The sequence below is a fragment of the Pteropus alecto genome, unplaced genomic scaffold, assembly GCF_000325575.1.
Source record: "Pteropus alecto unplaced genomic scaffold, ASM32557v1 scaffold16, whole genome shotgun sequence".
Taxonomy (NCBI): Eukaryota; Metazoa; Chordata; class Mammalia; order Chiroptera; family Pteropodidae; genus Pteropus; species Pteropus alecto.
Window position 1 is genome coordinate 2,946,990 of NW_006438867.1, and position 26,511 is coordinate 2,973,500.

A 26,511-nucleotide genomic window follows, 5' to 3' on the forward strand; every position below is an offset into this window, starting at 1 on the left:
TACCAGTAGAACCACCACCACTCCAGTTATGGCAATCAGAAATTTCTCCAGACATTATCAAATACCCTCTGCGGGGCAAAATCATCCCTGGCTCAGAACCACTAGATTTTGTCTACCCTCTTTCTTCCCAAACACAGAAAGAAGGTGAAAGTAAAAGCTGTGTGGGCAAAAACATCTGTGAAAATCTCACCAGAAACATTATATTCTGGATCAGTGTCTGAGGTTAGGTAAAACTAAAAATCAGAAGTCATATTATTTCATATACATATATACATATGAGAATCAATAAATTGGGGTACTATCTGGAAAAAGCTGGTAGTTGAATTTTAGACCATTAAAAGAAACCGACATGACAGATTCAAAATTCTATTGACCTTGATGACTATTTCCTGATTGTTTATAACGTTCTAGACCTATGTATGAGAACCCAAGATGGTCTAGAAGCTTCTTCTTTAGTTCTTATCTAATTCTGAATTTTTATTGCTTTTCTACAGTAACAGATATTTCTAACTTGATCTTTCCACTTTGATCTTCCATGATGCCGTAGTCTCGTGATTTTTATGTTGTTTCATTGATCTTTTGGCTTTCTCTCTTACGTCTCTCCACTCTACCACCTGGCTAGTCGGTCCTGGTCATCCTTTTTTTCTTCCTTCCTCATTAACTCTCCATCACCTTAAATATGGACCCACAATCCTTTACTGCTATTCCCAGTCCCCCAAAGCTGTAGAAACAGAAATGTTTTCACTACTCGTTTCTTCATAAAACCTGACCCCAGCTGAGTCCAGGCAATTTTACAGTCATATTTATTCCACCTAATGTGAATCTATATGCGCGTCGCTGCAGAGTTAGTAATGCGCTGATCATGGGAAACTGCCACAGATGCTACTGGGAGCTACAAGTAATGTGGGATACCTGTACTGTGCTATTTTTCTAAAATCTGAGAAATTCATCGTTCCCAAACACATAATTCCCAAACCCCAGTCCCTTTACTGCTCCATCCTCTCCCACCTGGGACCACAGCACCAGCCCCCAGGATATTCCACTCCCAGTGGAGCCAGTGCCTCCCTCCCCAGTGGTCCTGTGAGCAGTGCTGGGAGCATCCCCACCACTGTGCCCGTGCAGATGCCGAAGCCCGGCGGGGTCCAGCAAGCCCTCGCAGGCCTGACGACTGTTTTGATGTCAGCCATCGGACTTCCTGTGTGTCTTAGCCGCACACCCCAGCCCGCCAGCCCTCCCACCTCCTGTCTGGCCTCTAAAAGTCACAGCTCAGTTAAGAAATGGAGAAAAATGTCCATGAAAGGAGGGACTCCAAAGCCAGAGCCAGAACAAGTGATAAGAGACTATATCGAAGAGCTGAAAACAGCCCCAGATGAGGACTGCATCCTCTGTATGGAGAAACTGCCTGTGGTGTCTGGGTACAGTCACGTGACTGACAGCAAGACCGTCGGGCCAGTGGCTGCGGGCTGCCTCTCTAAGTGCAGCGATGCCTCCCACCTGCTCTGCCTGCTGTCCATGTGCTGCAGTGGGAACAAGGATGGAAGTTTCAGTGTCCTGCCTGCAAAACCATCTATGGAGAGAAAACTGGGACCCAGTCCCGGAGGAAGATGGAGGTGTTCAGATTGCAGGTGTCCCTCCCTGGCCACAAGGACTGTGGGACAATACTCATGGTTTACAACATTCCTCACAGCTTTCAGGGCCCTGAGCACCCCAACCCTGGGAAGCCATTCACTGCCAGACGGTTTCCCCGCCAGTGCTACCTTCCAGGCAATGCCCAGGGCCGAAAGGTCCTGGAGCTGCTGAAGGGGGCCTGGAAGAGGCGACTTATCTTCACAGTGGGGAAATCCAGCACCACAGGCGAGACTGATACGGTGGTGTGGAACGAGATCCACCACAAGACAGAGATGGACTGCAACGTGACAGGCCATGGCTACCCTGACGCCAACTACCTGCAGAATGTGCTGGCTGAGCTGGCTGCCCAGGGGGTGACTGAGGACTGCCTGGAGCAGTAGTGGCCAGCCAGCCTGGCAGCCAGCCACCTTACACTTACTGCTGGCTGGGCTGCTCCTAGGATGGGCGTGCTCCATGGAAGTTGGGGCTTTTCCTGTTTACCTTTCCCCCTTCTTCCTCTAGGCCTGGGTCTGTGTTGGAATTGGGCAAGCCTGGGGAGTTGTACATGTGGGGGCTTAAGATGCAGCTACCTCAGTGCGTGGGGGCCCCCTGTCCGTGGCTGGCTGCATTGGGCCTGCATGGGGTGAGGAAAGACTGCCTTACCCCCAGCCAGGGACAGGCATGGGTCTGGGTCAGCTTCTCATACTTCAGATGTTCTGTTTGCAATAAATGCCCAACAGCCAAAAGAATAAAAAGAAAAAGAAAAGGTCTCCTGGCAGCCTCCCAAACAGCTGAGGCCAGGCAATTTTACAGTCATATTTATCCCACCTAATGTGCATCTATATGCACGTCGCTGCACAGTTAGTAATGTCCTGATCATGGGAAACTGCCACAGATGCTACTGGGAGCTACAAGTAATGTGGGCTACCTGTACTGTGCTATTTTTCTAAAATCTGAGAAATTCATAATTCCCAAACACATTGGGTAATTCATAATTACCCAAGCATTGGATAAGGTTGATTGTATTACTTTTATGTGCAACATTACAGATTAGTAGCTTTTAATTCTCTCTGTCTCTCTCTCTTTATACAAGCCTCTCACTAAACTAATTTTGGAAAATATCTTTTGAATGAGTAAAGGGAACATTTTGGTTAATAAGTCTGTGAATAAATATAATACCAGATAAGAATTTATGAGAGATGTGTGACTCATTTAAATGATTATGAATTGATAGTCACAAAATGAGGAAAGATATTTTATTTACCAAGGAGTAAGACAGCAAGTCAAAGCTTGCCAAGAGCATCTTTATTTTTAATTCTAGAAGCAGATAAGTTTTATTTTAACTGACTTCTTTCTTCAAATTTATATAAACTCGTGCCCTATTTTATATAAATTCAGTACCTGAAAATCCAGATGTGGTCATAAAGAAAAGTAGTGATTCTTTATATTTCAAAAGAATTCATGCTAATCTCCCTTTAAATGACAAGCTTCTCTAGCATATTTTTAAAATTAAGATAACATTGACTCATAACGTTGTCAGTTTTAGGTATACAACATAACGATTTGATATCTGTATGTATTTTGAAGCCACAGTAAGTTAACATACATCGCCACACATAGTTACATTTTCTTGTTGTGAGAACTTTAAAGCTCTACAGTGCTCTTAGGAAGTTTCACATTCGTGATACAGTATTGTTAAGTATAGTCACCATGCTGTGAATTACAACCCCAAAACTTCTTTGTCTTATAACTGGAAGTTTGTACCTTTTGACTCTCTTCATCCATTTCACCTACCTCTACCTTCATTAATGATCTCTCAGTAGCTTTCCTTTTGTATCTCTCCAGCTATTTATTGATGGAGGATTCTTTCAACGCTTGGAAGAATTCATTAAAAATTATGGCAATTAAAACAATATTCTGGACGGTGTTGTTGGTACTGAGTACTCTGTTCCTTCAAACTTAGGTTGTCTTAACTTTTCCTTTTCTCTACTTACTCTTCCTGTTAAATCCCTAAGGCTTTCTAGAGCTTCACACACAGTTTCTTTTCATTTTTCATAGTGATATCAGTGATTTGAGTCTTGAGCTGCTGCATCAGCCTCCATTTTGTCCATGGCTTTTAGATCTTTTTGATGCTGGAGCGTTTGATGAGGACATCTAGAGAGGATTCAACTTGGAGCTCCGGTTCTTGTCTTTATGTCTCCAGAAATAATTCATAGACAAGACAAATATCAGGCAGGGAAGCACAAGGTTTATTTGAAGTGAAAGTATACACCTAAGGAAATTGAGATCAAACTCAGAGACCCAGTCACGCCGAAGATGTCTGGATTATGGGCTTTTGTTCTTCTTGGGGGCAGGGTCTGAAACAGGATGCTGCCCTAACCTCTCTGTCTCCTCACAGTAGCTGGGGAGCTCGGTTTCTTGCTCTTTCTTCCTTTTTGGTGTTTCCAGAACTGTCATGGTGTCAGGTTCATGACGGGAGCCGCGGTCACCGCAGTGCAGATGAGACTATAATGATATTGTAATTAGCCAAAGGTCAGGTCTCCATCAAAATGGCAGCCAGACTGAACAGGACCATGTTGGCTTGTCTCCCCTTGTTCTCCGAGGACTAAAACAGCGAAGGGGCTGAAAAGAGCCCAGAGCCACGTCCTGAAGGGGGAGGGGCAGCCCCAGGCTACCTGTCCTGCCTCATTTTCCTTTATCAAGGACCAATTGCAGCTCCACAGAGTAACATTGTAGGCTTTTCCACGATCACCCTCACATGACCCCACCTCTACCCATGTAGCACCTGGGCTTTGCTGCCGCAGTGAGACACACAGGCCCTTTATGTAATGTGTTTTGATGCCATGTCCTGTTCTTTTGTTTACTTTGTTTCCCCAACTATTGTGCCCCTTTTCTCCAAATTGTCCATGATGCCCTGCATTTTCATCTCCTTCCAAGTGCAACGAGCCATATTTTATAGGAAGGATGCCTTCCGCAAGACCTAGTCAAAATGCAAAATTCACAAAATTCAAGCCTAATTTTTCTCATATGAAATGATTCACATATATAAAATTGCATGCATAGTAACATCTATTAATGTTTGATATCACAAAATTAAGTTCACATAACATAAGGCCATTTGGGAGCTCCATCGAAAGCTAGCCTGACTTTACATTTCCGTCAGCGCTCTGCCTGCAGTTTGTGGTGCTTTATCATCCACTGGCTCCAGTTGTCAGATACTTCGTTTACAGAGAGTTCATCTCCCCAATACCCCCAAATTTTTCATTGTACCCAACTAGTAGGCCACTGCAATATTGTAATTTATAGAAAATATATTTTGCTCAATCAGATGACCAAAATATATTTCTTGTATATATGTGGTCTTTGTCCAAAATTCTTGGCCCACAGCTTCTGAAACCCTTAAAATTTCCTAAGTGATGAGAGCCATAAAACTATCTTTTGTTATGTTAACGAGATGACTTTTGGAAAGCGCCTAAGGATGGAGGCTGGTTGCCAAGGAGCCAACTACGTGATTACAGGGTTGGAACTTTCAGTGCCCCCTACTCAGGGAAGGGAGAAGGGCTGGAGGTTGAATCAATTGCTAGGGGACTAGTGATTTAATCAATCATTCCTGTGTAATGAAGCGTCCATAAAAACCCAGAGGAGAGTGTTTGGAGAGCATCCAGTGGTTGGTAAACACATGGAGACTAGGGAGAATGGCCGCCTGGAAAGGAGTTGGAGCTTTGCGCCCTCTCCCACAAACCGCGCCCTATGTACCTTTTCCATCTGGCTTTTCCTGAGTTAAACCTTTTCATAATCAACCCATGATCTAGTAAGTAAAATGTTTCTCTGAGCGTGATGAGCTGCTCTAGCAAATTAATCAAATCTTAGGCGGGGGCCGTGGGAACCTCTGATTTATAACCAGTTAGTCAGAAGTAACATCCTGTGCCTTCACCTGCCATCTGAAAAGGGGTGTGGGGGAATACTTGTAGGTCTGAACCCTTAATCTGTGGAATCTGATGCTGATAGGTAGTGTCAGAATTGGGTTGAATTCTTGGACACCCTACTAGAATCTGAGAATTGCTTGTTGGTGTGTGACCCTCCCCGCCACACACACATTGGAATTGGGTCCAGGAACCCTATTTAACCACTTTTAATAATAGCTTGATAAGGTATTAAATTATTCTTCTTATGGCTGAGATGAAAGCTTAGTGGGAGATTTCTACCTGGTTGAAGAACTCTAACCAACAAGTCTTTGCCAACTTGGAGGGCCTTCACTCCAGGCCTTGATGCTGTGAGCATTGTTTAGAGACACACTTTGGTCTCTGTGTTGGAAGAAGACATAAGTGGTGTGCTTCATTGTGCTTCAGTTTGGACTGCTATAGCAAAATAGCTTAGACTGGGTGGCTTAAACAACGAGCATTTTCCAGAGACTGGGAGCTCCAAGATCAAGGTGCCAGCAGATTTGGTGTCTGATGAGAGCCTTCTTTCTCATTTTCAAGCAGCTGCCTTGGTTGAGAGAGATCGATCATCTCTCTAGTGTCTCTTCTTTAAGGGCACTAATCTCATCATGGTGGCTCTATCCTCACGATCTCTTCTAGACCTAATTACTTCCCAAAGTCTTCACCTTCACATATCATAACACTGGGGATTAGGGCTTCAGCATATGAATTTTGAAGAGACACAAACATTTGGTCCATAGTACTTACCTTACTAATGTACTGGTTAGTGAGAGAATCAAATGAGTATGACACGCTAAAATGGCGGGTCAGAGCTCACAAATTTATATTAATGTTTGTGACATTGCAAGTTCTCCAGTTATGTCCCTAATATCAGTTATGCAAGTATTGGCTAGGGCGATAGCTTGGCATTATTAATTCAAAGGAAAATAACATGAATTTTGTTAACCAGAATAAACCGACCGTGTATTATGACATGTTAAGGCAAACACAGGACACATGCAGTAAGGGGTGTGGCCACCGTCCCATTGTGTTCCTCTGGGGCATCAGCCCGTGTTTGCAGCGCCGACTGCATTTGGCTCTCACTCGACGTTCTTCCATTGCATCTTGCTTGTGCCTTTAGTATAGCAATTTTCTTTATATTATTTTTTTGCCTATTTACGTGTCTTTCGCGCTCGTAGACTTTTAGCTGCCTGAGGACGAGGGCTGTCTCTTCATCTCTATTCTCTTCAGTGCCACAGAGTGGTCAGTAATTAATACCTTCTCAGTAGACAGTTACTGAATTGTCTCAACCACTCGTTTCTAGGGGGACATTGGTAATCCATTGTGCATCCAAATAGGGGCAAGTAGATTGCTGAGACTTCTTAAATCTAAATTACAGGAAGAGTAGTTGATGATCTGGGATTGTTTAGGCTGGAAAATAATTGTGTTTACAAAATATGTCACCATTTGGGGAACAAAGAACATGAGATACAAAGAGGAGGTAAAGCATAGTGGTTAAGAGTTAATACTGGTGTGACCTTGGGCAAGTCTGGATGGATCCATCTGTAAAACCTGACAGGACGTAGCGAGTACTTCACTGGCTAGTTGAGACACACTTGCTACTTGGAGAAGTGCGGGTACTGTGTTCAGTAAGTGGCACACTTTCTCTGCTCCTCTGGCTGCTTTTCCTCCTTCCCCTCTCTTTCTTCTACCCCTTTCTCCTCTTCAGGTTTTTTATTTTTATTTTATAGACAAGGAAGACAAGGTTAGAAGGATTGAGTGGTTGGTTTGAGATTATTTTTATGAAGACGTGACAGGGGGAATTATAACTTAGGTGTTGGTCCATTATTCTTTCTTGGACAGGATGACCATCTCCAAACATCTGAGGGGGCGTCATGTGGAAGTGCTGGATAGTGTTGCTTCAGAGGGCAGAGCCAGGACTAAGGGGTTGACGTGACTCACGTGGTATATAGGGCACAGGTGTGATCTGACTTCTAGCCTTCCGAGCTGCTGTTGGATCAGGAACCTTCCCACTGTCGGGAGAGTGTTTGTGCAGAAGCTGGGGAAGCCGAATGACAGCCCACGGCTGAATGGGGATTTCCCCACTGGGAGAGAACTGTACTAGATTCTTCTAAGCTCTTCTAAATAGAAACTTTTATTATTCTTGGGTCTTCCTTCATCCCTGGCATCTGGAATGGCACTGCACAGATCACGAGGTGTCAGCAAATCATTAAACTACATCTAATTTCTCTGCTGATACGAGAACTGGGGTCTTTTTATATTCTGCCAGGGAGAACCAGGTTTGAAAAGTTGCCTTCTATTAAAATATGTCACAGAAGAATTCTCAGGCCTGTGTCATCTGAATGGCACACGATAGCAGAGGTAGAAGGAGGGTTAAAGTGCAGTCAGGGTTTTCTCAGGAATTCAGCAAATGACTACTTGCCTTAATTCTCAGATTGTTTTTGACACCTGAGCTGTCAGCAGTTTTCAGGAATTAGTTTCACTCAATAAGGAAGACTGAGGAAGTAACGATGATATTTGAAAATAAGGTATGTGACAGTTGTGAATGTGTCCATAAATACTAGTGCAAGTCCCACCTGTTCCAAAGAGACAAGGGAAACATGCCATCTTTCACATTATTAACATACTGAATTGGTAACCTTATCTCACTCAGCGTTTCTTTACATAAATTTGGAAACATAATTTTCTCTTTGTTAAACATTTTATTTTTCTATGCAGCAATTCCTACTCATTGTATTTACTCTTAAGAAAAAGAAGTCACGGGTTTGAAAAAGTGCGATGAGGATAAGCTAATCAAGATATATTGAAAGGGCGGGGGCGGGGGGCGGATCAATAAGACAGCACCAGCATTTATTAAGTGCTTACACTGTGCTTTGTCTATTATTCATGCAATCTCATTTAATTCTTATTAATTCTATCCACATTACAGATAAAGATTTGAAGCTCATAGGTTAAATATCTCACCCAAGGCTCTGCAATAAAGAAATGGTGGTCTATCTTATGAGGCAGATAATAGACATTTTTCATAGAAATGATTCATTCATATGCCTTTATAAAATTGTTTGAGAGCTCTAAGTCATAAGGCAGTTGGTGGCATATGACATGTGCTTGATTTCACAATTTAGTCATTGTAGCTTATATTAATATCTATGTTTTATTGGTTTCATCCTCATTCATATTTTTCGCTTATTCTGTGTTCCCATTTCCCCGTATGTAAGAGAACTCTTATTCAGGAAGCCATGGTAGCAGTGCATAAGAACTAACGGAAATTAAACTGGCAGATATATCTACTTGCTTTTTTACAGGAATGAAATCAATAGACTTCTGCTTGTGATCTGGAAGGAATTTATACTTTGCAGATGGTTCTAAAAATATTCTTCACCTTTAAGAACCATCTATTTTTTTAAAAAAATGTAAATTTTTATTGTTGTTCTTCATTCAAATCCTAAAAATGTATTTGCCACTTTTTTTCTGAAAGATTCAGAGGACAGGGGTGATGTTATATACTTACAAAATGTGTCTTTATCTTTAAACATTTAAAAATAAAATATTTGTGCCACTTTACTGGCAGGAGTTCAGTAGCAATGATAAGAATAGAGTTACCTTCTGTGTCTAATGTTGCCTTTACAGTTGCTTTGTTTTATAGTTTTATAAATTGGGCTTTCTGGTTTCCTTGGGAACGCAATTGTCGGCATTGGTTGCTAAGGAGCAGCCTTTGCTGCACAAAGCATAGGAGCTGAGTCTGCTACTGAGTGACTTCATTCTTGGCAGTGACAGGCAGTGGGAATCTTAGCACTTGTTCAAGTGGGGCCTCCATCTTGATTTTCAGCCTGAAGGATTACGATGAGTTTTCCTTATCTTTATTATCTGACAGTTTTGCTTAGGAATAGGCACTTATGGGCACTGACAGTTGTGTAGAATTTCAGAGCATCTAGGTTCTCATCTCTATTTCATCAGTCACTTGATGTCGATGATTTATTTAACAAAGAGAATCTATCGCTGCAATGTTATATTCTTTGTTAAGTTTAGCAGTGGACAGTCGTGGAAGGAAGCTGACTGTTGATCTTTGCAAATCAGTGTGGCAGTATGACACTGATGTCAGATTGTGTCTGATCTACATTTGCTAATGTACCAGCTGGAAATAGAAGCAATTAAAGTACATGAACTTATACCACAACCAAATGGTCGGTCAGATTGAAAAAACTACCCCCAAACTGTAACCAATTTTCCATATCAAGATGCAAGATACTGTAGTTCTTATAGAAACACATTCTTGTTTGTTTGTTTGTTTGTTTAAATTAGTTTCAAGTACACAATATACTGGTTAGACATCTATATAGTTCATAAAATGATCCCCCAATCGCTCTCTCCCCTGACCCTCCACCAATGTGTTAATGCTAAGTGCATTCCTTATGCTGTGCTCCCCATCCCCGTGACCATGCATCAGCTACTAATTTGTACTTCTTTAACCTTTCACCCCATTCTGCCATCCTCTCAAAACCCCCTCCCCTCTGTCCATCACCAAATTGTCCACTATATTTGTGAATCTGTTTTTTATTGGTTTGTTCTTTTCATTCCTTAGATTCCACATGTAAGTGAAGTCATATAGTTTATCTTTCTCTATCTGACTTATACACCTTCTAGGTCCATCAAAGCAATATCTTTTTCCATCCCCTTCTTTTTAGTCTGTGTGTGTCTTTTAATCTGAAGTGGATCTTTTATAGGCAACATGTAGGGGTCTTGTTTTCCTTTTCATTCACCCACTCTATCTTTTGGTTGGAGCACTTAATTCTTTTCCCTTTGAGATGCTTATTGATAGAAATGTAGTTGTTACCATTCTTTATTCCTGTTTTTGATACATGTTTTTTCTTTTTAAAGAAGTCTCCCAACATTTCCAGTAATACTGGCTTGGTGGTGATAAATTCCTTTAGCTTACTTTTTGTCCGGGAAGCTCTTTATCTGGCCTTCAACTCTAAATGATAGCTTTGCTGGATAAATTATTCTTGGTTGTAGATCCTGGGTCTTCATCCTGTCGAATATTTTTTGCCAAGCCCTCTGACCTGCAGAGTTTCTTTTGAGAATACAGCTGCCAACCTTGTGGGTTTTCCCTTATAAGTAATTCTCTGTTTTTATCTTGATGCTTTTAATATTCTTTCTCTGTAGTTAACCTTTGGCATTTTAATTATGATGTGTCTTGGTGTGGGCCTCTTTGGATCCCTGATTTTTGGAATTCTCTGAGCTTCCTGGGGTTTTATGTCCATTTCCTTCACCAGATTAGGGAAGTTTTCCATCATTATTCCTTCAAACAGCTGTTCAACATCTTGATTTTCTTCAGTTATGCCGATCAGACGGATATTTGGACCCTTAATAGTGTCCCATATGCTCCTTAAATTATTTTTATAGTCTTAGCATCTTATCTCTTGCCATTCCGATTGCGTGTCCTTGGCTTTCCCATCCTCTAGATAGGGCATTTGATCCTTTTCTTTATTCACTTTGTTTATTCTTTTGTTTATTCCATTTAATATACATCTCATCTCGGATAATGTGTGCTTCATTTCAGACTGGTTCCCTTTTATAATTTCCATTTCCATTTTTATGCTTTTTATCTCTTTGCTGAATTTATCTACACTTCCCAAAAGTTCATTGAGCATCTTTATAACCAGTGTTTTGAACTCTGCACCTGTTAGATTACCTGACTCTATTATTTCTAGATCTCTGTTCTGTTCTCTCATCTGGTTTCTGCTTCTTTGTCCTCCCATTTTGACTGCCTTTCAGTGTCTGTTTCTATGTATTAAACTAAGCTTCTAAGTCTCCTAGTTTAGTGCGGCTTTGTGTAGTAGGTGTTCAGTGGCACAGTCCTGAGAGGGGTTCAGCTGGAGGCCAAATTTATCCCAAGCCTGTGCCCCTCCGGGGCCACCTGTTAAGATTCAGCAAGCAATCCACAGATGCTGTGCTTATAGTTGCCTCAAAAGGCCACACCAGAAACCGAGGCCAGCTGCCTCCAGTGTGAGTCTCAGCAAGGAGCATCTGACTCGCTGAGGATACACCTGGATGTGGCTTGGGTGGGGCTAGGGTTGGAGGAGGCAGAGTTTCAAGGAATCCTCTGGGCGGAGCCACCTCTGTTATCCAGTTTGATGACATCACAGCTATGGCGGTGCTGTGTATGGCGCACTGGGAGTGGGGAGAGCTCAACGGAACAATGGATACCACCGGCAGTTCTGTACAGAGCGAGTCTTGCCTCAGCCCTCACTCCAGCAGTGTCCCCCTGTAAGTCCTTAGTGCTCCCTGCACGCAGCCCAATCGGCACTGGTGCTCAGAGCAAGCAGGTCCATCTCCAGCTAAATCAGCTTGCAGGCACGGCCCCTTTAAGAGGCGTCTGCCGCTGCCGCTGCCGCAGTCTCCATCTCACTCAGCTGCTTGGGACCAGGCAGCCCCGCGTCCTCGCCCCGTGCTACCTTCTGCCATTGCAGGGTGATTTCTTGGATTTCTCGCTAGTTGTACGGCTTGTTCATCTAGATCCCAGCCGATTTTCCTTGCTGCTGCTCCTTGTTTCTGTCACAACTTTAATTTGGTCACCAGAGGGATGAACAGGACCTCTATCATCTATGCCATTTTTTCTCCCCAGCCTCTAGAAACACATTCTTAATTTGGCTTGTACAGATTTTTGACCATTACTTTGTAGGCATAGTAATTGAGGTGCAGATATATCTGCTGTGGTCCATGTCATCGTCTGTTTCATGGCTGTGTGTTGCACATGGATGCCTGTGATGAACGACTCTTTGAGGTCAGAGGTAGCAAGGTCCTCATTTTCAAAGTAGATGCTAAGGACAAGTGCCAGCTCCATTTCCATAGCTCAAGTGTGAGCCAGCCAGAGTCATCCTCTTTGGTTGTCAGGCTTGGGGGGCTGATTTGGGTTATGGGGGCTGGCGATGGAATTAAATCTTGACTGAACCCCATTCACCTTTTGAGGCTCATGTTCATCTGACTGGGCTGTATCTGTTTATCCAAGTCACCTATTTATTGAGCACCTAATTGTGTTGGTGATTTTCTAGATACAAGAGGTAGAAGAAGCAGCTATGAAAAAGATAGGCGTTCAGTTTTAGATGTGCTAAGTTTGAGATCTGTTAGTCATACACACAGGCAGTTGATTCAAGTCTGGAGTTCAGGAGAGATAGCTCAGCCGAAGATATAAATTAGGAAGATGTTACCATATAAATAATACTTAAAGCCATAAAACTGGATGAGCTCACTAAGGAAATGAGTGTCATTACAGAAGAGAATTCCAAGACCCAACCTTTGTTTGGGGTGATTCAAAGTGAAGAGACCAAGGAAAAGGAAAACTGTGGTCTTGAGAACTGAGGAGGGCCTGGCCAGGTGGAGAAAGACAGCAGAGTGGGGAACCCTGGAAGCCGAGCGAAGGCGGTACCCGGGGGACAGAGTGACACCTGGCACATGCTGCTCAGGGCTACGGTAAGGTGAGACCTGAGAACTGAGATGGAATATAATAACCCTGAGGTCACGGACGATCTTGACACGAACAGTTTTGTTGGAAAAGTGGAGCCAGAGCCTGATATGGCCGGGGAGCTTTAAGAAAAAATGAGAGGGGGGAAATTGGAATAAGCACAGACAACTCTATTGAGAAGAAATAGGAAACTGGTGAAGGAAGTAGGGTAGTAAGGATGGCTTTAATCAGATGCTTGAATCTGTAAACATTGAGCATTTGATCTGTATGGACTGAATTAGATTTTAATCTGTTAGGCGTATGTCGATAACACATAACCTCTACTTTCTGGGAGGTTTTTATTTGCAAGTTTTCCGTTTCTACAGCACAATTCAAGTTATCTTGTTGTTTGTGGATTTGTTATTGTAAATATGTCCTCGTACCCCAAAAGCAGTACATCTCATGGTTCAGACCATGCATTTCACGCCCCTCAGATTGGAATCTGAGTCCCTGTTCTGCTCCTTCTTAGCTGTGCGAGCTGGGGAAATTCTTGAGTCTCTCTGAGCTTTGGTTTCCTCATCTGTAACATTGGGATGGCAGCAGTTCTTACCTCACAGAGCTGTTGTGGGACTGAAATGAAATAATGCAGTTCAAGGGCTTAAGCCACCATTAACCCCTCTGTAAACTTCAGAGTAAGGGTTAGCTGTTATTACAGCTATTCATTTATGTTTTGACATGAAGTAGCATAATGTAGTAGAAAGAGTATGAGATTTAAAATTGGCCGTACTCGAGTTTCTGCTCTATTCCATTACTCACTACCTTATATTTTATTTTCTTATATCTGAAGTGGAGATAGTTAATAATAATAATAATAATGTGCTTAAGAAAAAGGATTAAATGATATATTTATAAAATCACATTGTATCTTATAAAGTGCCATACAAATTATTCGTTTCATTTATTTAAATTCAGATTGTCTTTTTTTTTTCAGATGAGGCAACCCTTGGTTGACCTCACAGATTGCAAGGACCTCGTCAGCTTACAATCCCTTAATTTTTTATTTTTTACACCTACAGCACCTGGTCTTCCTAGGTAGTCTCCCATCCAAGTACTAACCAGGCCCGACCCTGCTTAGCTTCTGAGATCAGACGGGATCGGGTTTGTTCAGGGTGGCATGCCCATAGGCAGATTGTTTTTAAAATATATTCCTTCTCTTTCATTAGATTTCTGTCTTTAAGAGAAGAAATTTTAACACATTTTAGCAATTTTAAATGTTCAATTTCATGGGTAGTTCGGATTCCAAAGAAAATGAAGCTATCCAATGTCAATGTAAGAAGAAATGTTAACATATTATTTTATGGTAAAAAATTTTGAAATTAAGGATGCTTCAAAATAGAGGAATGAGAACGTGCACTCTATTACACATATATGCAATTATATAAAAATTTTCCATATGGACTGGCTCACATGAACTAGCTTACTTGGGAATGAGCAGGTCCCTTTTATCTTTCTGCCAGAACGCCACATCCCGTGGGTCTCTTTATAAAGATGGAGAAAAATGATATACAACAGCTGGTAAAAAGCAAAGACGAAGGGGAATGAGGTCAGCCAATCACCCAAGAAACCCTCCAAGTAAGAAAACACTAATGGAAAAGAAATGAGGTTAGTGTAGCCTTGTTCGATATAAATCTAACCTGACCTCATACAAATCCTCTGATTGAAAACTGAAGTGACTCAAGTCACTTTTGAGCCTTCTTGGTCTTCCAAGGATGTGGACCAGCCTAGTACAAGTGCTATTACTCCTAGTTCAGAAATACTTTTCAAAAATACTTTCCTAGGCTTTGTTGCCTGTAACTCTCAGAAGCACTTTATGAGATCAGTTTTGTAACTAGCTTTATGTCCACCTCAAAAAGGAAAGAACTGCTTTGTTAGGAGGTTACATTATGGCCTTTGAGTCAGAGCTGGGACAGAAGCCACTTTAGGAAGTTGTTGGATTAGAACTTTCTTTCTTTTTTTTTTTTTTTTTTTTGCCTTTCCAGGTGCTGTGCAACAGATGTGAATTGTAAAGTCTGGAGCTTCCTTGGATACCTGAGGATTTTATTATTTTTAATAACACAGGTCTCGTGGATCAAAATTACATCTAAACTCATTCTCTTTCACCAGGCACACTGTTGGTCCACGAGAGCCCTTTGTTGACTAGCCTGGGGCAGTATTCTATTGAGCTCAGGTGGTAATCATAATTCATTGCTACTGCTGATGGTTAGAATGCTCAGGAGTTATTTTAAAAAAATGACACTCAATTACAGCGTTAAAAATTCTCCAATTGTATGCAGCGCAGGTCACTATGGAACATACATAACAAGTTAAATACCATCACTTCTCAGAGAATAATAGGGAGGTGACATCCAAATGAGAGACTGCTAGATGATAATTCCAAAGCAGCATAAAAAATAAGTGTTGAGGTTGTGACACAGCCTTAGTGAATTCAAGGTCATGGAGATAAAAGTGGCTGATTTAGGGACAGAAAGCTGGGCCTCTCTCCTGGAAAGGTACAGGTGGAGCAGGGAAGGGAGGTGCCACCAACTTGGTGGAGGTAAATGCAGGAGTCATTTCCTGTCACACTTCCTGTCGTGCCTGAATGTCACGTTATGAGCAAGCTTGTTGCTTTCACGTGGCCTAATACTTGGAGCCTTGGGGTAAAAACTGAAATGCATCTTAACAAATTAAGTCATGTGTTTGTTGAAGAAAAACCCACGAATAGTGGTGTAGTCTTGGTTTCTTCTTTTCTTGTCCTCATTTCTCTTTCATGTTGGCAACATTATTTAGCTTAATTTAAACTCAATCTCATTTGGATTTGGGAAGAGGATTATGTTTTAAAAGAATCAAAGAATCAGGATCCCCTGAAGCTTTTTTTCTCTCCAGTTCGATACATTTAAAGTAATGTTTTCCAAACATTATTTTCTGGACTCTACTCTTCCAACAAAACTTTGTGCTTGATTTCTTTCTACATCAGTGCTCACTTCCTATCAGTTTTTTCTTCTGATAAATGGAAATGAATACTAAACATCTCAAGTGATTAAATTACTGTGCTGTAATGTGAAAACAGCTTGCACTGAGGGCATTTTAGACTATCCCAAAGTGTTAGTATGTTATTAAACGTTAGACTCCATAACTTTTGTCTGCTGCTATATTTGACTGTATTATACTACCCTAAAATGATACTATATTTTTAAATGGAAGCCACGCAAAAGCTACTTTTATACGGTTGCTATTTTGGAAACAGTAACATACATTTTATTATTTTTTCCCTTTGTCTTGGCTTGTCTTTTCATTATCCTGGAGTTTTCCATGCATTCAAACTAGTCGAATGTATTTTGCAAGACAGACATTTCATAGCATCCATCACTCAAGCTCTTGGAAAGAGGATCTGAAGTGCTCTGTTTTGAAACTAGTGAAGTGAATTATGGCTTTTTTTTAAAAAGCACTCCAGAAGATTATTTTGGGGAATACATTTAATTTGAGCTATTGTGTCTTAGACCGTCTCATGAGAATTCTTTTAAAGCTTTCTTTGTTAATCAAGTTAAGTAGTTATTAAGTATTGGAGATTTCTTTTTAAAAGAATTATGAAATGTTGTATAAAAGAATATTCCGTACCAAGACTGAGACAAAGAGAAAGCTTAAGAATAAAGAGAAAACTAAGTATTTACTTTTTGGCCTGTAAAAAAATGTATTGCACAAGCTTTACGTAGAATCATTCAAAGCTAAGTTTAAGATTTATTTAGAGAAGCTTATATTCACTGAATACCAAACAGTTCTTTTTATTGTGGCTTTGTTTAAAGGGTTTAGGATTGATTTATATGCTCCTTATTTATAACCTGAGGCCAGGACAGTGCAGCCAGCCAGAGTGATGTACAGTGTCAAAAGCATTTTAACCAGATGCAGAGGAATTCATCTACGTAGCCCAGCATGAATCTAGCCAGGTCACCTACTGCCAAAATCATAAGAACAGTATGTTTTTACATGCCTCGTAAATCTGGCTCTGTTTTAAAAAAAATTTTTATAACCATAAATTTTAAAAAGACACAATATAAAATGATGGAGTTCAAAGATGGTGTTGTGGATTTTTAAAGTGTCATCACTTTGGTTGTATTTCCTAATTATTTTCTCCAGAATACTGATTTTGTTCCCACACTTTAAAAACATGAAAACGTTTATCTATGTTGTAGGTAGTTCTTTTTTGGCTCCCTATTGTCCAGATTGCTAACTTTTTTGTTTTTTACTTAAAGCAGATGTCCTAGAACCCCTACAAAACATCTGGCTGGAGAACAAAACTGATCTGGTTTCACTGGGGAGAGGGAGCTCCTCTCATTCAGTACAGTGGTTTTGGAGGTGGAAGCAGAGAATGCCCCATGTCACGTCATCTCCTAGGGCAGAGGAATAACCTTAGAGAAGCAGACCGAGACCTAATGAAAAGACAGAGCCCTGGCATTTTGGTTACACCCGGACGACCTTGAAGGAGGCAGAGCTGTGGTGTGATACCAGGACCCACATTCTGCAAAGCTATTCAATGCCTTAATTTCTGAATTGTGATGCAAAGAAAAAAAGGAAAGAAAGAAAAGAGGGAGAGATGGAGGAAGGAGAATAAAAGGGAAGAAGGAAGGGAGGGAGGGAAGGAAGGAAAGGAAGGGAAGGAAGGGAAGGAGGTGTTACTAGCTCAGATTCCTTCCAAACCGCCTGATTTGTGATGGAAGAGGGTGTACGTGCCTGCTTTATTTGAGCCATGCCAAATGGTGTCATTTAGACTCATTTTGCAGCCCAGGAAAGTAGTTTTTCTCAGTGATTAACAGGCAGCTACCGCCTTGGATTCTAATATTCCAGGTCCAGTCTGGACCAGAGAGCCCTCATGGGAAGAACTGTAATCTGGTGAGAAAGTCTTGGGTTGGCCTCAGTCCCCTCCCTTACTCAGCACATTACTGTGGAAAGTGACTTGACCCTTTTAACCTTGAGGTGCCTGGTCTGACTTTGAGTATTATGTGTTTAACACACTCTCGAGGTTATTTGAAGTGCATATGACACCACGTATATTGTGACCCTTGGCAAATTATAAAATGCTATTCAAATTAGAAGTGAAGTTGTTGTGATATCTGGGACTTGCATTTTTTAATTGTTTTTTTTTTTTCTGTACAAATATAGCACTTGGTACAAAGAGAAAAATTAAAAAAACAGCTATATTGTACAACTCAACCCTTTACAATTGCTGTTAGCACTTTGATATATTCATATATAAATAATTAAGAATGTATATAGATTTCCTTCTATGTGTTCAATTTGATATTCTTTGTTCCTTTTCCATATGTAACAGCATAAGTATTTTTTCCATTTGACAATGTAATTTCAATGGTTATTTGATTGTCGGCAGTTTAAATTTTGCAGACATTTATGTATGTATGTATGTGAGGCAACTCTTATTTGACCTCATAGATTGCAAGGACCTTGTCAGCTTACTATCCCTTATTTTTTAAATTTTTTACACCTACAGCTGATCTTCCTAAGTGGTCTCCCATCCAAGTACTAACCAGGCCTGACCTTGCTTAGCTTCTGAGATCAGATGGGGTCTGGCTTGTTCAGGGTAGCATGGCCATAGCTCTAAATTTTGCAAAAATTTAAAGGGTTATGTCAAATTATTCAGGTGAGCCTTATTAAGTCCAGATGGGTTTGTAGAGGGGCTTTGAGTCTCCACATCAGTCGGTGAAAAGTTGTTTTCCAAACCATCCTTCCTTTCCTGTTTTCCTTTTATATAGAAAAAAATCTCAAATTCCAGATCATAGGAATGCCAGCAAATACTTACTGAGTGTTTATTCTGTGCCCAGCACAGGCTTAACAGGCAATGCTAACACATCAGCCTGGGTGCTGTTACAACAGAAATACGTTGTCAAATTTTATGGGTGATAAATGGAGACACTCAGGTTAAGTAACTTAGTTAAGATCACGAGGTAAGCGAGTGGTGAAGCTGGGCTTTAAACATAGGTAATTTCTCTGGAAGTCCTAGGCGGTACATGACACAGCTGAGAAACCATTCATTAGCCTGTCACGATCTGCATACTTTGTTCGACTATTACATATTTACGATTTGTGTGAAGCTGACAATTCCAGAGGAAGAATTTTTTACAGAAGAGTGAGTGTTTGGAAAACGTTTCAGGCGTTGTTGAGGCATCTGGATGAATCATTAGTATCACTGCCTTATCTTATTAATCGCGTTACAGAGAAGGTCATGAACTCAAAGTAGCGGCGTTGCAGACCTGTTTCCCCTTGAGAATAAACTTCTGATGATCGGAGAAAAGAACCATTATTATAGAACACAGATGAAGATTTTATACAGAATTTTCATGTTTCATTACTTTCATTTTTTTTTTCGTACAATAGACCCTGTTATTCTCGTAAAGAGTAAAGACGAAGCCACCCTTTTCCTTCTTTGTTTCCTACCTTCTTACAAGCTGAATTCAACGGACCTCTGTCTTATCTGCAGTTAAGTGGTGTTAATGCTGAGCAAGAGAAAATTTATGATGAACAGTTTGCTATGCATGTTTCTTTCTGGCCACTTGCTCTACTGCAGTGTACTCAATGACGCTTAAAGCTTTGTGAGTTTTTGGATTAGTGGATGCCTCATTTTACCCTATTTGTTAAATCCAGTGAACGCCTGCAGTTGGTCTTGTTCATAGCAGGGAAGTGACACAGGGACAGTATTCATTGAATCCTCAGGGACATTTCCCAGTGTCCTCTTTTTTTTTTTTGTGAAAACTGTTTGGGGCACCTTTATTATTTTTCATTTTATTTGATTATTACTGATTAGCTATAGCTGTCGAAGTGCCAAAACCTACCCTGCAAGTCATGCTTAAAAATGTAATAATCTGTTCAGTGGATTTACGAAACTCTTCGTAGAAATGTCTTCTAACATATTCAGCCCATCATTTTATTTATTTATGCAATAAATATTTACTGCCTCTATTTCGTGTGCCAAGCTGAGTGCTAGGAACTGGGCATATGTTAGTGAGTACGCCTGTAATTAGAAAGTCTTTTAAAATGGTCGAATTCCTAGCTAGATGCTCTGAAAAATGTACTAGACATTATTGTCCAGTAAGTGAACAGCTCTATCTATTTTTTTTCAAACGGGGTACCAATAACCCTTCCTCTTAAGGTGAAAAGAAACAAATTTCTCTATACTGCGCTTTTTCCTATTTTCCATCTGGCAAGGGGTGGCTCAGGCAGGTGCAGTGACTTCTGAAATTCTGGGCTCACCCAGGCTCTTCTTAGGCCTCCTTAGCTCTTTCCCCACTGATCGATGCCACACCTTCTCCAAAAACAGAGTTTCACAGCAATGAAGTTGCGGGGAAGCAGAGTAACTGCATACTTTTCTCTTTCGTGCATTTTGAAAATGGTCAGAGTCTTAATTGAAGCCGTGACTCAGCAAGGGCACTTCTTCATTAGGCAGAGAAGTCATTCGAAGGGAAGACAATCCAGAACCCCCTCTGGTTTCTTCTTTCTCGTCTACCCCTTGTAACATCCCTGGGATGTCTTTGGTCATTGAACTTGAGAAGGTATCATCTGTAACTTTCCAGGACATCTGAAGTCAAATCCAAAGGTACTTTGCTGTATCTTAGTGACACTGGAGGACCGTTTGGTTAAAAGTTAATAATTTTTATCATCAGCTTAGATGATGGAAATCATGATCGATATCAAAATCATTTTGTTGCCACGTGAATGTGGTGCTGCATTGGCTGGAGGCAAGTCAAATTTAACAAACATGGATCTTGTTCTCATGAGGCCACTGGCAGCATTGTTACAAACAGGCAGCCAAAGGACATCAGACGCAGCCATCAGCAAACAACTCCATGAAGACTTTGCATTATTTGTGGTCATCTGAGGAAATACACTCATTAAGTTTGCAGATGACAGTTGGGTCAGAGTTATTGACCTTTCGACATAAAGAGATGTCAAGGTGGCCTGAACATATAATGAAATTAGAATATGAAATTCGAATGATAGTTTGTATCTTCAACATTTATTTAAAGTAAATAAGTCTAGTCTCAAAGAAGTTTCCATACTGACTTATCTGTGGTCAGTTCTCTGTTGCTTTTTAATCTGCACCATTAACATTTGTATTTGCCATTAATCGCTACCAGCACCATCATCCCCATAGTTATTATTTGGATGTCTTTGTATGTCAGGCAGACACTTCATGTAATTATCTCTAATTCTCACAGAAGTTCTGCTGCAAGGTGTTATCATTTCCTTTTTAAGAATCAACCAACAGGGTTAACTTTTCAAGGGGCTTATTAAATGATAGTTGAGATTCAGACTCTGAAACAAGCACCCTGGCCCCTGTCACTCCAGCACGGATGGGCCTCCCTCATGCTTCCTTGTATTATTCTCCCCTGGTTTAGAGTTCAGTTTTGAACCCTGGCTGCTCCTCTAGTTTAGAGATGATCCATTTAATCAGTCATTTAGTAGCAAGCGATTTATCTGGCGTAGTTCCCGGCATTGGCAATGGAGCACTAACCAAGACCCCATACGGTTATGCGCCTTCCACCGGATACCAGGCCACATGCAGTTAGCCACAGCGAGGCTTGGGCACGGGCATGATTTAGGGTTGTCTGGACCTTTCCAGAAAGACAGTTGGTGAGTGGAGTTCAGAAACTAGTCCGTAGTCCCTGGGCCTGTCAGAGTTAAGTTCGGTTGTTTCTTAAACATCAAAGCCACTATATAAATAAATGTGGGTGAAAGGACCAGGGTGTTCCCAGACAAAGATGACATTTTAAAACGACAGGGAGCTCAACCGAAGTGTGAATCACAATCAAGACTCGAGCAGAACTGTACCTGACAGAAGCATTCCAAACTTAGGCAGGGTCCTCGCAGGGTTGCTTAAAAGGTGACAAGTCTGAAAAATAGGACATTTGGGCTTCCAGCACATTGTGGTGACTTAAGTGGTATTTTATGAAAGATGACACATTGATGGTGGATATTGAAATTTACTGTGGTATGATTTAGTGCCAGAAAATCTCTGGCTGCCACTTAGTTTTGAGTAGATGCTAGGTAACTGTATGCGATGTTTGCTTGTTTGGAATATTGATGTGTTGGGCTCTCTGTCAAGCACTAAATCAAGCCAGACTGCACTCACACATCTCCCTCCACTTTTGTGTTGCAGTATCTAAACTAGAAACCATTTCTACCAGTTTTTCTAGATATAATCTTATCCTTATTTAGTGTCCTATGGACTGGTATGCCCCACTTTTTTGTGAGTCATTCTATAGGTGGAAGGAGAGATGGTAACTTGAAAAAACTCCAAGCGGTAATTTGTGGAGAACGGGGATTTTAAAATGTTTTGGTTATAGTGTTAGTGTTCTCTCGGGCATCAGAAACGAATCCATGTATGTGGTATGAACGACTGCCTGTCTAATTTTCTAACTTCGGAAAAGAGAGTACGTATTTGTTTTTCGGTCCCTCTTTACTTTTTATAACAAAAAGACATATGTTACGGGGTACTTTTTTTTTTTTCTCAATGCGCACAGGCTTATTTCAAGATTGGCTCATGCAACTGGCCATTGATGAGAAGAAATTTCAGTTCTCAGTTTAAGAAAGTCAGGGCGGACTAGTTAATTCTCCATTGCTCTGAATTTGCTGTTGCTGTGTGCCAGTGACCTCAGCTTTAGGAATTCCATCCAGCGGTGTGGCCGCCCCTCCCCTCCGTCAACACCACTGCCATTACCAGCCCCACATGCTTTCCCAAGGTCTTCTGAAAGATTTCTTATCAGAAATCTCGATTGTGTTATGATCAGCCTCACATGCTCTCTCTCCCCTGTGGCCTTGTATAGTTTCACACATGTCATTCATCACAACTGACGTAATTATTGCCTCCTCATCTAGCCTGTGGATGATTTCTGCTAGTCCCTAGAGCCTGCATCCTGAGGTTTGTGGGGTCCCAGAAACATACCTCTTCCTACCTGCATTTTTGGTTGTCTGAGTTCCAGTCATAGTTGATGGGCATCTTATCCTTATCAGTTTTGTTACTAATTTGGGGGGAGAAATGTTTGCGGCAATCTAGTTTTTAAACATATCTTTTTTATTATCACATATTTAACTATTTGTTGGGTATTGTGTTGCTCCATGCACTTTCTGAGTACCAACTTAAGTATAAGGTAGAAAGATTTTTAGAAATCTGTGCCAGTCAACTCTCACTCTCTCTCACACACATACACCTATAGCAGCATGTAATTCAAAATTAATGATTACATATTTACCAGCCAAATAAAATATGGAGTGTCCGTGTTTGAAGAACATTTAGAAGTCTCTATATGCATAGTCAAGGAGGGCTCAATGATGAACTGTTCTCACCATGAGGCTGATAGAACAAGAAAGTATTTTTTCATCATTATGCCACTATAAGTGGTGAGTTGGTGTTTAAAAGGCAGACAATCAACTGTGGAGCAATGACGGAGAAGCTAGCACAGAGTGAATAGTAAATAGTCGAATGAATTGTTGCTTAATCACCAGGCACATATTAATGTGCACATACTGCGTATGACTTTATTGATATTCTATCTCTAGAGAGAATTTTAAAAATTTTAAGTCGTCTTTATTGTGGAAAATATTATGTAGTAATTGTGGGGTACTTCTTCAGGCTGTGGGCTGTTCTAACATCCACAGGGAAGGGAAGGGAATACCTAGGCTGGAACGAGAGAAGCAAGAGAGTTTCAACCTTATTCCCACTACGCGCCGCCCGTCTATTCAACCGCTGGCTTGGGGAGTGGAGTTGGAGATTACAGTGGTAAACCCATCAGAACCTCCCTTAGCTCTTCCTCTCCTCTATTGTTCAAGCTCTATAGATTCTAAAATAAATTTCTCAAATAAAGATGAGTGGAAATCTTTAGATTTCTTTCCCCTGCAGCTGGCAGCTGGCCACTGGGGTCTCGTGGAGAAAACGGTTTCCTGAAGGCACCAAGACCTTGATTTAATTTCCAGGCCCACTGTGATGACTTCACAGACTACTGGCTTAACAACTGCTTTTGGCTTCTTGGGAGAAAGGTCTTATTTAAATGCCAGGTTTCTAATATTAAGAGTTCTCTGTGCAGCAATAAAGCGTGTGTTTCTATTCTGCGTGAAGGGGGAGTGGGTGAGAAAGTGGGGTGGTGCCAGAGGAAATTGGGGGAGAGAGGGTTCCCAGTTTTCATCTTCATCTGACTTAAAGGATATTTCTATCCAAATAACCCCAAGTGTACAATGGCGTCATGCTGGGGTGTAGCCCCTAATTTTATTTGGTTTCTCATCAGCAAATAAAATGGTATGGCTATACCATCATGACTGATTGAGTTTAATGAAGGTTTTTTAGCAAAACACATCTTATTTGGAGAGGTTATTCCAATAATTCTAAATCCACAGAGCGATCTTCCTATAAAAGTGGAATTTTGGGGGTGGAAGTTTTTTTAGAAAGTAATGGAATCCATCAAATATTACCATTATTGTCATGGATCCTAATTGAGAAATCTAGATTTCGTAATCTTTAACAACCTATTCCTGAGAAAAAATAAGGAAGAATAGACCTCATTTCTGATCTGCTCAGGAAGTTCCAGCCCTATATTTTTGATTGACTGAATTAAATGTTGGCTTGGAGGTCACATTCAACAGAAGCAAAATCAAATGCTCAATCAAGTTCTCTCAGTGGCCTTCCCTTTCAATGGGGCCCTTATTCTTCTAAGCCTCAAGTCTTTGAAATAATTCTTACTTCTTCTTTTTCTCCAAATAACTACGCAAGTACCAGACTCTTGGTCTAATTTTATACTTTTCTTAAGTCTCTCCTGGCTGCTGTATCCCCATTTTGGCACTTCTCATACCTGTGGACCTCTAGTATCCGCGCCTTGTTCTCAGCCTGTGTCTAGAATTGCTTCACCATTCCTCAAAAATGCTTCACTCCAGACTACTTTCACATGTTAGCTTCGCATTTCTTAATCTGTCTCCCTCTCAGCTCCGAGTCTTGATACTGCCTTTGGCACCGATCTCTGGTTTTCATCCTCTACTAAAATTCCTTCTTGCTTCTCACACAGCTCTGTCCTAAGTTACTCTGGGAAAAGTTCCCTTTCTCGGTCCTCCAGGCTCCCAGAACCCTGTCCTAGCTCAGGCACTTGTGGTCAGTATTACAATGAGTTTGGCCCTGTCCACTAATGGGAACTGGACTCTTCTCCCCACCACAGAGATGCCCCAGCCATGTGTGCTTGTCTGCTCTTCTTTAAAATTCCCATCTGCTCCATTGAGTTTCTTAGTATTACCAGCACAGAGGTTTCCTCTCTATTCTGAATGCTTTCTAGAGTGCTTATGGACTGTCCTATTCTCTTGATATTTACGGCTATTATTTCAGATACGTCTAGGAACAAGGATCAAATAAAGTGATTGTTTATATGCAGCTTGTCTTAAACCCCCCAAATCTATAAGCATCTGGATGGAAAAAGCCATATTATGCATCTTCATGTTCTGTACAGCCTTTATCACAGGGCTGTACACTTAACAGACATGTTCATGACTAGCTAAATCTCTGAACCCTTCTCAAAGCCAAGTGGTCATAGGAAAAAAGATAAGCTCAGCCTGAACACAGAGCTTTCAAATCCCTCTTCCCCTCATGCTTCATTCTGCAAACAAAAAGCCCACGCCAACTGAAGAGCATTGATTTAGTCCATTCCATGAATTTAATATCCTGAATCTAGTCCTCATCTGAACTCTGCATGGGCTAAAAATACAAATACGTTTGCACGGGTGCCTCGTGTAAAGCAAGGCCCGAGTGAATATGTAGATCTCTTTGAAGCAGGACATATTACAGCTCATTTTCCCTATCCCAGGGACTTTACAGTGGAATTCGTATTCCTTACTTACAGGCCTAATTGAATAATTGATGTCTGCCTTAAATATTACTCATTCCCAGTGTATGTGGTACACATACATTTAAGTATGCATGCTAATATCGTCAGGATTGAGTCCTCTGGGGCTTCTCTAACCTTACCTATGTCTGCAGGTTTTTTTTTTTGTTTGTTTTTGTTTTTTTTAAAAAGAAAGTAGATAGAGAGTGGAGTGAAGTTACTGGTTTGAAAAAATCCTTTTAAAGAATAGGAAAAGGAATGGGAAGAGTCATGTTGCTGTCCACGGTTCTGATTTATGATGCTACAAGATAAGTCACGTTCATTGGGCAAACACACCAGTGATTGTGGTTTAAAGTGATGATGATGATGATGAACGATATCAAGAGAGAGCTACTTTAAAACAATATTAAAATTTAAATATTGACCATATTTCACACGTGTATCTTTGCGTGTGTGTGTGTGTGTGTGTGTGTGGATATGCGTACTCACACTCACACCTACCTAGGTATATATAAATGTTTCTAAAGAAGTATGTTTTGATCTTCAAGGTTTAGATGATATGCTGTCATTTATGTAAAAAAAAAGAAAATATACATATATACACATATGCATACATACATAT

At 40.9% G+C, this 26,511-nt stretch overlaps 1 protein-coding gene and 2 pseudogenes across 3 annotated transcripts in view; 2 read left to right on the forward strand and 1 right to left on the reverse strand.

Moving 5' to 3' along the window:
- The window catches only part of DCLK1 (doublecortin like kinase 1), a 323,350-nt gene that overhangs the window by 43,701 nt on the left and 253,138 nt on the right, over positions 1-26,511 (forward strand). The window lies entirely within an intron of this gene.
- LOC112482883 lies at positions 27-9,755 on the forward strand (annotated as a pseudogene).
- LOC112482947 lies at positions 14,058-14,176 on the reverse strand (annotated as a pseudogene).